The sequence below is a fragment of the Rhineura floridana genome, chromosome 7 (assembly GCF_030035675.1).
Source record: "Rhineura floridana isolate rRhiFlo1 chromosome 7, rRhiFlo1.hap2, whole genome shotgun sequence".
NCBI classification, from domain to species: domain Eukaryota; kingdom Metazoa; phylum Chordata; class Lepidosauria; order Squamata; family Rhineuridae; genus Rhineura; species Rhineura floridana.
In genome coordinates, this window is record NC_084486.1 from 69,095,076 (window position 1) to 69,107,516 (window position 12,441).

General features: G+C 42.7%; 1 long non-coding RNA gene across 3 annotated transcripts in view; it reads right to left on the reverse strand.

Annotated features, from left to right (window-relative positions):
- Window positions 1-12,441, reverse strand: part of LOC133388417 (uncharacterized) — a 25,394-nt gene continuing 12,953 nt past the window's right edge. For all 3 annotated transcript variants that reach the window (XR_009763799.1, XR_009763800.1, XR_009763798.1), the window contains exon 6: window positions 1-1,137. This is a non-coding gene — a long non-coding RNA (uncharacterized LOC133388417). The remainder of the gene's footprint in view (window positions 1,138-12,441) is intronic.

A 12,441-nucleotide genomic window follows, 5' to 3' on the forward strand; every position in this document is an offset into this window, starting at 1 on the left:
CAACAGTAGGCTCGGGTTACAGGGATCACAATACAAGAGTACGAGAGCAGCGTCCAGAATTCAAGATGGTGTGGTAGCAATGAAGATGTGCCAATGCCCTCCCTGCCAAGCTTTTAAAGAACAAGTTAATTCTTGTCCTGCATGAGAATACTGTGCTTGCACCTGTGTAGTTTTGGGGTGGGGGGTTGCATCTGCTCACATGAACAAAGGCAGCACCAAGGCCTTGGCAATGAATAGAGATCTGCCCCTCTGGCTGCTCCTCTTCCTGCCCTGCTGCCTCTCTTGACTTATCAACAATTTCCCTAGTTCCCAATGAAGCTTCTTGCTTTAGGGAGAGGCTAGTCTGCCTCTCCTTCCCTAACATCTAGAATCAGAGGGGCTAGATCCCCAACCTCCCAGTTCCAGCTCACTCGCACCCTCTGCTTCCTACTTCTCCTTGTCTGTCAAACACTGCCACACCAACCCAGACGCTGCTGGAACTGCAGAGCTCATTTACAGCTGCGCTATGACCCTGTGCCAGTGAACTGATATGGGCCACATTTATATTGCTGTTTTCCTGATATATGGTCTTGATTGTGTTTGTTTTCTTTTGTTTGATTAGGTAATACTGCAGTGGCGTTGACCATACAATAAAAATGGACTTGACTTGATTTGTATCCCCTTAAAAAGTAATTGGACATTTCACAGGGGGGGGGGAAACCAAATGACTGATGTGAGTCATAGGCCTCCAACATTCTTGACAATGATTTCTATAGTGGTTGTGTTTAAACAGGCACAACAGCATTCTAAACTGTCAGTTTTTTTCTCCTCCACAATGCTTTTCCAACACTTTATGCTGATTATAGGAAGTAATTTCTGAAGTCTTGACTTCAGCTCTAATCAATCAATATTTTGACAACATATAATACTTTAAAGCAAGGCTTGCAGCTAACATTTTTACATTTCAGTCATCAAACACATTTCCGTATTTCTATACTACACATGCAAATCACAAATACTTGCTGCAAGACAAGTCACCGAAAAACATTCCCCTCATTTGCTCGCTGTTAAGGTCTGTCAAGCGAATCAATGAAACTACCCAGATGTATTGTTTATATCTTGTTCTCCAAGTCAAAATCCATTCCCTTTATTGGATACCTAAAAAGAAATGATGTTGAAAGCATTATCTGACATCAACTGACCTACATTACTGACTTAACTGTATCATTATCAGAGGAGGACAAGACTAACCCCATTCAGACATATCGTTCGTGGTTCTGGAGTCATTTTGTTATGGTGTGCTCCCACAATGCCGTTGTATGAATACCAGAATCATGAAGGCAGATCCAGTTGCTTAGGTTTTCCTCATGAGCATTTATTGGCCTAGCAAGCAGGGAAGCAATCAGATAGGAAGGGCACACGTGATTGATCCTGCTTGCATGCATGCTGCGGTCCTGTTGGATTTGCCTTCCTCAATAGCGGCATCTGAAAATTACCTTAGTTTATTTTCAGACACATCTATGGACTGCTAAAACATTTAGCATTACCATAGTGGTGTACAAGATTAAGTCAAAATACAATAAAATGCATACAATGCAGTTTTCATAAAATTCTGCCAACAAATACTGTCAGTGATTACACTCCTCTCTCTGGGAAAGCCTGTGGGGGGGGGGAGTATTTAACAGAAGACAGAAGGGTATAAACATTGGTGGTGCCTATAAGTCATTTTGTGTCACTTTTCATGAAAAGCAACTAATAAATGTGAGGAGTTATAACAACATTGTTGGAGTGCATTCCAAGGTAGGTGCCACTGTGCTAAAGACCCTAGTCCGGACAACCTCTAGTGCATGTAGCACCGTAAGTATGACCCCCATAGATGATGGTACTCAGTCAAGACTGGTCCACTAGGGTTACTGGGACACAGAACTCCCAATGGGAATGTCAAGCAGTTTTTAAATGCCTCCAACCCCTACTCAAAGCTACACACTCTTTCCTGTTCCACACATTATTTTTATATAGCCACAAGAGTAGCTGTATACTATAGCCAGCATGGATCACAATGTTAAATTGAAATACTCCCATGCCATTCTGATGCTTCCCATAAGCTCATTTCAAAACAAAACCTTACAAAACTTACAGTCCTGAACTCAGAAACACTTGCTTAACAACCCTCTCAATTTTCATGGCAATACACAAAATAGTTAGAGAGAATCAAGAGTTCAAAGTGTAAAATGAGAGGGGGAAGGACAGACCTCTGTTCGATTTTTGTCTGTCAGTGGTCTCATAATTTGTTGAAATTCATTAAAAATCAGCCATGTTCACAGAATACCTGTAATCCTATTACTGACCTTGCCCCATACTCTGACCTTCATCTTCTTCAGTTTAAAAGTAAAAAACAAAAAGGCTGGCTGATTTTTAATTAATTTAACAAAATTAGCATCACAGTCAATGGTAAGCCCGGGCATGCTCAGTAAGAACCAACTGTCAGTGTTCTAAAAGCCAGACTCACAGCTACTTGGCTTGCTTTATCTGGGGGCAACACCCACACCAGACCTTTATTTCACTTTAGACAGTCATGGCTTCTCCCAAAGAATCCTGGGAAGTGTAGTTTCTGAAGAGTGCTGAGAGGAGGCTCCTATTCTCGTGACAGAGCTCCAGCGGCCACAGTGGTTTAACAGCCATTCTGACTGAAGCTCTGTGAGGGAAACAGGGCATCTCCTAGCAACTCTCAGCACCCTTCACTAACTACACTTACTAGGATTCTCTGGGAGAAACCATGACTGTCTAAAGTGAAATAAAGGTCTGGTGTGGATGTGGCCTGGGACAGCTTTGGTTTAAATGTGGGTGGGAGGCTACATGAGCCTGCTGTAGAATAGAAAGGTGGGGAAAACCTTGGAAAGCAATGGTACTGTTCACAATATTTTCCTTTTGGAAAGGCAATGGGCTTCTGTGATGCCCTTCCCTGGCTCTCCCTGTCAGGTTCCTACCTGCTCGTGGTTACTGCCTGTCTCTAGGCACCACCAGGGACTCCACCAGTCCGGACTGTCCTTTCTTATGGTTTCTCTCCCCGCTCTAGCACAGATCTCAACAGATCTCCCTGCTACGCAGCACCACCAGTCACGTCCTATAACCAGTAGTCCCAGAGACTCTGCCTAAGTCTCTCTATCTGGTTACCTCTGTGACTGAATGCTAAAGCTGTCCCAATCCCTTTGATTTACTCAGACTGCTTATAATTCTGGTTTGCTCTGAATACTTGTGGTGTTATTCTACCCTTCACCCGCTGCCACCATTTGTCACTCTTCAGCCTTGGTTATTTACCTCACCCTCCCTTCTGGTCTGTGAAACCCCAGCCAAGGATCAGGCCTTTGGTAAACCAAATAAGTATTTTATTATATAACAGAGATAACAAGATTTCTTTAAAAGGCACTTAAGCATATGGTTACATCTATTCCTGAGGTACTGGTCTTAGTATTAATCCGAACTCCACCCTCTCCTCTCAAAACCCACCAAAACAACCCTCTCAAGTCCACCAACGTCCACACACGTCCACACCACATCCACCCAGATTTACCTGACATTCTTCCTTTTATAAGGAACTGGCGGTGACCGACCAGGAGAGAGACCTCGGGGTTGTAGTGGACAGCACGATGAAAATGTCGACCCAGTGTGCGGCAGCTGTGAAAAAGGCAAATTCCATGCTAGCGATAATTAGGAAAGGTATTGAAAATAAAACAGCCGATATCATCATGCCGTTGTATAAATCTATGGTGCGGCCGCATTTGGAATACTGTGTACAGTTCTGGTCGCCTCATCTCAGAAAGGATATTATAGAGTTGGAAAAGGTTCAGAGGAGGGCAACCAGAATGATCAAGGGGATGGAGCGACTCCCTTACGAGGAAAGGTTGCAGCATTTGGGGCTTTTTAGTTTAGAGAAGGCAGGTCAGAGGAGACATGATAGAAGTGTATAAAATTATGCATGGCATTGAGAAAGTGGATAGAGAAAAGTTCTTCTCCCTCTCTCATAATACTAGAACTCGTGGACATTCAAAGAAGCTGAATGTTGGAAGATTCAGGACAGACAAAAGGAAGTACTTCTTTACTCAGCGCATAGTTAAACTATGGAATTTGCTCCCACAAGATGCAGTAATGGCCACCAGCTTGGATGGCTTTAAAAGAAGATTAGACAAATTCATGGAGGACAGGGCTATCAGTGGCTACTAGCTGTGATGGCTGTGCTGTGCCACCCTAGTCAGAGGCAGCATGCTTCTGAAAACCAGTTGCTGGAAGCCTCAGGAGGGGAGAGTGTTCTTGCACTCGGGTCCTGCTTGCGGGCTTCCCCCAGGCACCTGGTTGGCCACTGTGAGAACAGGATGCTGGACTAGATGGGCCACTGGCCTGATCCAGCAGGCTCTTCTTATGTTATGTTCTTATACTGTCAGCCATTTTAAACATTCAGCCAATCATCCAGCATTCTACTGCCCATTCACTCCCCCTTCCTCTTTCACTCCACTTACCATGTATCTTCTAAACAAACAGCACTTACCCTATTTACACTAATACAGGATCATCACAGCTTCCCCTCTGCCCAGTGCACACCCACCAAATCTCATCCCCTCCCCCTTCCTCCCCCAGGTCAGTTTCACCTATCCTAAGCATGATTGCACAGGAGTAAATCCCACACAACTCAAAAAAACATACAAATGATCAAACCTACCCTACCCTCCTCCTCCCTCCTATCCCCTCCGTCTTGCCTCTTCCCTCCCCCTTCCTTTGCCCCTCCTTTTCCCTCCTCCCCCTCCCCTCCCCCTCTTCCTCTCCCATGGCCCAGCATGATTGCATGGGAGTAAATCCCATTGAAATAGGGGTGCCACAGCATCTGATTTTCTGGATGCACAACATATATTTTGGACAAGAGGCTTCTGTAAGGACAGAATATCGAGAAAACAATTGGTTCCCAATCAGAAAGGGTGTGAGACGGGTGTATTTTATCACCCAATTTCTTTAATCTTTATGCAGAACATATTATACGGAAAGCGGGACTGGACCAAGATGAAGGAGGTGTGAAAACTGGAGAGAGAAATATCAGCAGTTTAAGATATGCAGACTATACCATACTAGTAGCAGAAACCAGTAATGACTTGAAACAAATGCTGATGAAAGTTAAAGAGGAAAGCACAAAAGCAATACTGCACCTGAACTTCAAGAAGACTAAAGTAATGACAAGAGGAGATTTATGTAACTTTAAAGTTGACAATGAGGACATTGAACTTGTCAAGGATTATCAATACCTTGGTGCAGTCGTTAACCAAAATGGAGACAAGAGTCAAGAAATCGGAAGAAGGCTAGGACTGGGGAGGGCTGCTTTGAGAGAACTAGAAAAGGTCCTCAAATGCAAAAATATATCACTGAACACTAAAGTCAGGATCATTTGACCATAGTATTCCCGATCTCTATGTATGGATGTGAAAGTTGGACAGTGAAAAAAGTAGATAAGAGAAAAATCAACCCATTTGAAATGTGTTGTTGGAGGACAGTTTTGCAGATACCATGGACCATGAAAAAGACAAATAATTGGGTGTTAGAACAAATTAAAGCAGAACTATCACTAGAAACTAAAATGATGAAACTGAGGTTATCATACTTTCGACACATAGTGAGAAGACATTCACTAAAAAATACAATAATGCTAGGAAAAACAGAAGGGAGTAGAAAAAGAGGAAGACCAAACAAGAGATGGATTGATTCCATAAAGAAGCCACAGACCTGAACTTACAAGATCTGAACAGGGTGGTTTCTAACAAATGCTATTGGAGGTCACTGATTCATAGGGTCGCCATAAATTGTAATCAATTTGAAGGCACATAACAAAATCCCATTGAACTCAATGAGCATATAAATGATCAAATCTGCCCTCCCCTCCTCTTCTCTCCCATCACCTCCCTTTTGCACATTCCCTTCCCCTTTCTTCGTCTCTCCGCCTCCCCTCCCCCTCCCTCTCCCTCTCTCCTTCCCTCTCCTCTCTTGCAAGAGAGCATGCAAGCAAGTAAATAAGCAAGCAAAAACAGTGAGTCTCTTTCTATAATTTTTTTTTTACTTAACCATTTTCCATCTATTTTTGTGAATTGAGAGGAGAAATAGTGGATGACTTGTGCATGTGTTGCAACAAACTCTTTGTTAACCATTTCCTGCATTCACTCATGAAAAGCTGGGTGAAGCAGGGCAGGTTGATCTGATTCCAGAGTATTTTCCAGAAAAGGTGTGTGAATCTGTTTCCAACAAGTCCTTCTCTTAGCTAAAGTTCAAAATATCTCAAATGAAGAGGAAAATGCATGGTGCTATTACTTCTAGCTTGCTTTTTGGTGAGTTTTGTTAGTAATTTCTAAAATGAAAGGATTGGGCTCTGTTCCTGTCTAGATATGACTCCCAATCCTTCTTCAGACCTGGAAGATATTCTCCTTAATTTCAGACATTACAGAAACTGATTATGATTACGGTGTTAAGATGTACTCTGCACATGAGCAGAGATTATTCACATTTTAAGAACAGAGATATGCATTGCAGATATGTTCTGATGTGATCTGATATGCCCCGGATCAAATGAAACAAATTTGTCTATCGGTTGGAATACTTTGTAATTTTAGTTCAGAGAAAAAAGTGTTTTTTGGATAATGAAAAGTTAAATTGATTTTTGGGGGAGGAAGAAAATTGCATGCAACAACTGCAAGTGGAACTGGAAGCAAGTGCTCCTCATTTTTTAAAAGTGTGTGTGTGTTTAGTTTTTTGGCAGGGGATGTGTATGTGTAATCAATATACTGAATGAATTTTAACAATTGTGTCCTGTGGTATAACTTGATTTCTAAACAAGAGGTGTGGAGTCCATCTTGTCTGAAAATCACACTTGGCCCTCTTATGTGGAAGCTCTTCTACTGTCCATAGATGTGCAGAGAATATACGTTGAGTGAGGAAACAGTAGCACTCTGCACATGTGTGAAGGCACACTTTCCTAAATAAGTGCTGTATAAGTCCTGTTGTGATGAAAACAGCAAGGTTAAAAATTGCAGGCCTACCACATCAAAATGTGACTAGCTGCCACTGATTGTAGTGACCAGACAGGAATATAGGAAATAAGGTGATCTCTCAGATTTGAGGGATGCTGCTGGAGCAGGGCCAGCATCACCCCAGGTATGTGGACATTCTAGTGTCATTTGAGCAAGCCAATTAAATGGAAAATATGATGATGATAAAGGTAAAGGTGTCCCCACACTTATAGTGCGAGTCATTTCCGACTCTTAGGGTGACGTCTTGCGATGTTTACTAAGCAGACCGTATATATGAGGTGGGTTTGCCAGTTCCTTTTCGGTCTTTCTTTACCCCCCAGCATATGCCAGGTACTCATTTTACCGACCACAGATGGATGGAAGGCTGAGTGGACCTCAACCCCTTTTACTGGAGATTCGACTTCCTCCTTCCGTTGGAATCGAACTCCAGCCGTGAGCAGAGCTTCGGCTGCGTTTCCGCCGCTTACCACTCTGCGCCACGGAGGGTCATATTATGATGATAATAGCTTTAAAAAGAAATGTGCTGGTTGTATTCCTGCACTGGCAATACAAAAGTAGAAATGTCATAGAATTTGTATTATGAAAGTAAAAGAGAATGGGGATCAAGCAAACTACAACCCACTCATTCTGTATGTGTTGTTCCTTATGATGTTCAAATCGATTTACCTGAACTCTTTAGTGGTGTTGTTGTTTCCATTACTTAAGTACCACCATGGAAGCATATTGCTTTCAATGCTCTGTTTCTTTCTTATGGGATGGGTAAGATGAAGAAAATCTCAGGGTTTAATTGGCAAAAATATGGGTGTTTGTAATATTTTGTGGGCTTTATGGGATATTCATTCTACCTCTCTCAATTTTGTTCTTTAAAAGTCCTGTTTGTTGTTTTGTGGCAATAAGTGTCAGAATCCTGATGGCAATAGTGTTTTCTTCACTGCGACAGCATGGAGGGCATCTGTGTGATGTTTTGCTTTGTGATGAACCACTAGGTCTGCATTTATCTACAATGTTGTTCACATTCCATATAATTCGGCCCTTTCAGCCAACTTTCTATACATGTTGATCTGTCCTTGATGAATTGCTATGCAGTGACTTCAAATGGTCAACAGTTAATGAGACCAATGACCTCACACTGTTTAACATGTAGATTTGTCATTTGATGGATTGCCTGTCTGCTTTATACAGAAAGCAAGAAGCCATTAAACACGCCACTCTTTAGGTATTTATAAATCTCGGACTGGAGGCTTGTTGGAAACACCAGATATTATTTACATTGAGGCCTCGAGTTACATTTTGGCACCAAGGCCAATTAGTAAGAGGACATTCTAAAGCCATTCAATAAAAGCAAATATATGTAAATCAGGGCCTGGACAATTATGAAGCTGCACTTGCACTTTGAAATGTTACCATTTCTTCTGGTGCGATTTTACAAAGCATTTGACATTGGGAAAAGTATTCTCTTGAAATAACAGGCAAGGACTGTGTTGAATCCTTCACTTCTGGTTTCTGAGGTTGTGTTCCAAAGATCAACTCCAACATTCCTCATTTATTTTACTTTTATTTATTTACAGGTCTTAAACTCCTAAAAGATTTTCCAGATCAGCTAACTATAAAACCAACAATTTAAAAAGAATCATCACATTAAACCACAAAACAACAGAACATAAGCAACTATGGCAGATATTTCAAAACCCTGTGCTGGTAAGATTTTTTTTAAAAGAATGTTGGTGCATCTAAAAGAACTGGGAAAACAAAAAGGTCATCACTTGACACTGAACAGATAGTTGGTGGAGGGCAAGCCTCTCTGGGGAGAGAAATTCAAAGGGAGGAGTTTCCAAAAATGGTGTGAGCACCAAAAAGGCTCCATGTCAGATCACACCCACTTTGCATCAGACAGCAAAGGTCTGAGGAACAAAAAGAAGGTCCTCTACAGATGATATCAGATTCCAGGCAGATTCTTGTGGGAGCAAGTGATTCTTGATGTACACTGATCCCAAGTCTTAGCATTCCAATGAATCACTTTAATGCTAAGTCTCATTATGCCTAAAGATGATACAAGCTCTCAATGCAGGGGTGGTAAACCCGTGACCCTTCAGATGTTGTTGAACTACAACTCCAACCAGTCCCAGCCAGCATGGCCAATGATCAGAGATGATGGCTCAGCAGCATCTGGAAGGCCGCAGGTTAGCCACCACTCCTCTAATAAGACTAAGAAAAAGAAACCAGTTGGGTTTCTGCATGTAGAGGCAAGCTTGAGTCTCAAAGGCTGGGATCAGCTAGGACTAACGAGCATAAGAACATAAGAAGAGCCTGCTGGATCAGGCCAGTGGCCCATCTAGTCCAGCATCCTGTTCTCACAGTGGCCAACCAGGTGCCTGGGGGAAGCCCGCAAGCAGGACCCGGGTGCAAGAACACTCTCCCCTCCTGAGGCTTCCGGCAACTGGTTTTCAGAAGCATGCTGCCTCTGACTAGGGTGGCACAGCACAGCCATCATGGCTAGTAGCCATTGATAGCCCTGTCCTCCATGAATTTGTCTAATCTTCTTTTAAAGCCATCCAAGCTAGTGGCCATTACTGCATCTTGTGGGAGCAAATTCCATAGTTTAACTATGCGCTGAGTAAAGAAGTACTTCCTTTTGTCTGTCCTGAATCTTCCAACATTCAGCTTCTTTGAATGTCCACGAGTTCTAGTATTATGAGAGAGGGAGAAGAACTTTTCTCTATCCACTTTCTCAATGCCATGCATAATTTTATACACTTCTATCATGTCTCCTCTGACCCGCCTTTTCTCTAAACTAAAAAGCCCCAAATGCTGCAACCTTTCCTCGTAAGGGAGTCGCTCCATCCCCTTGATCATTCTGGTTGCCCTCTTCTGAACCTTTTCCAACTCTAGAATATCCTTTTTGAGATGAGGCGACCAGAACTGTACACAGTATTCCAAATGCGGCCGCACCATAGATTTATACAACGGCATGATGATATCGGCTGTTTTATTTTCAATACCTTTCCTAATTATCGCTAGCATGGAATTTGCCTTTTTCACAGCTGCCGCACACTGGGTCAACATTTTCATCGTGCTGTCCACTACAACCTCGAGGTCTCTCTCCTGGTCGGTCACCGCCAGTTCAGACCCCATGAGCGTATATGTGAAATTAAGATTTTTTGCTCCAATATGCATAATTTTACACTTGTTTATATTGAATTGCATTTGCCATTTTTCCGCCCATTCACTCAGTTTGGAGAGGTCTTTTTGGAGCTCTTCGCAATCCCTTTTTGTTTTAACAACCCTGAACAATTTAGTGTCGTCAGCAAACTTGGCCACTTCACTGCTCACTCCTAATTCTAGGTCATTAATGAACAAGTTGAAAAGTACAGGTCCCAATACCGATCCTTGAGGGACTCCACTTTCTACAGCCCTCCATTGGGAGAACTGTCCGTTGATTCCTACTCTCTGCTTTCTGCTTCTTAACCAATTCCTTATCCACAAGAGGACCTCTCCTCTTATTCCATGACTGCTAAGCTTCCTCAGAAGCCTTTGGTGAGGTACCTTGTCAAACGCTTTTTGAAAGTCTAAGTACACTATGTCCACTGGATCACCTCTATCTATATGCTTGTTGACACTCTCAAAGAATTCTAATGGGTTACTGAGACAGGACTTTCCCTTGCAGAAGCCATGCTGGCTCTGCTTCAGCAAGGCTTGTTCTTCTATGTGCTTAGTTAATCTAGCTTTAATCATACTTTCTACCAGTTTTCCAGGGATAGAAGTTAAGCTAACTGGCCTGTAATTTCCGGGATCCCCTCTGGATCCCTTTTTGAAGATTGGCGTTACATTTGCCACTTTCCAGTCCTCAGGCACGGAGGAGGACCCGAGGGACAAGTTACATATTTTAGTTAGCAGATCAGCAATTTCACCTTTGAGTTCTTTGAGAACTCTCGGGTGGATGCCATCCGGGCCCGGTGATTTGTCAGTTTTTATATTGTCCATTAAGCTTAGAACTTCCTCTCTCGTTACCACTATTTGTCTTAGTTCCTCAGAATCCCTTCCTGCAAATGTTAGTTCAGGTTCAGGGATCTGCCCTATATCTTCCACTGTGAAGACAGATGCAAAGAATTCATTTAGCTTCTCTGCAATCTCCTTATCATTCTTTAGGACACCTTTGACTCCCTTATCATCCAAGGGTCCAATTGTCTCCCTAGATGGTCTCCTGCTTTGAATGTATTTATAGAATTTTTTGTTGTTGGTTTTTATGTTCTTAGCAATGTGCTCCTCAAATTCTTTTTTAGCATCCCTTATTGTCTTCTTGCATTTCTTTTGCCAGAGTTTGTGTTCTTTTTTATTTTCTTCATTCGGACAAGACTTCCATTTTCTGAAGGAAGACTTTTTGCCTCTAAGAGCTTCCTTGACTTTGCTCGTTAACCATGCTGGCATCTTCTTGGCCCTGGCGGTACCTTTTCTGATCTGCGGTATGCACTCCAGTTGAGCTTCTAATATAGTGTTTTTAAACAACTTCCAAGCATTTTTGAGTGATGTGACCCTCTGGACTTTGTTTTTCAGCTTTCTTTTTACCAATCTCCTCATTTTTGTGAAGTTTCCTCTTTTGAAGTCAAATGTGACCGTGTTGGATTTTCTTGGCAATTGGCCAGTTACATGTATGTTTAATTTAATAGCACTGTGGTCACTGCTCCCAATCGGTTCAACAACACTTACATCTCGCACCAGGTCCCGGTCCCCACTGAGGATTAAGTCCAGGGTTGCCATCCCTCTGGTCGGTTCTATGACCAACTGGTCTAGGGAATAGTCATTTAGAATATCTAGAAACTTTGCTTCTTCGTCATGACTGGAACACATATGCAGCCAGTCTATGTCCGGGTAGTTGAAGTCACCCATTACTACCACATTTCCTAGTTTGGATGCTTCCTCAATTTCATATCTCATCTCAAGGTCCCCCTGAGCATTTTGATCAGGGGGATGATAGATCGTTCCCAGTATTAAGTCCCTCCTGGGGCACGGTATCACCACCCACAACGATTCTGTGGAGGAGTCTGCCTCTTTTGGGGTTTTGAGCTTGCTGGATTCAATGCCTTCTTTCACGTATAGAGCGACTCCGCCACCAATACGTCCTTCCCTGTCCTTCCGATATAGTTTATATCCAGGGATAACCGTATCGCACTGGTTTTCTCCATTTCACCAGGTCTCGGTTATGCTCACTATATCAATGCTCTTCTCTAAGACCAAGCACTCCAGTTCTCCCATCTTGGTTCGGAGGCTCCTAGCATTAGCGTACAGGCACTTGTAAGCAGTGTCTCTCTTCAAGTGTCTTTGGCACTTGTGGTTAGGCCTGTGGTAATTTTGCTCTTCTGAATTGATATCCTGTGCCCCTGCTCTCACAATGCCTACTTCTAGGCCT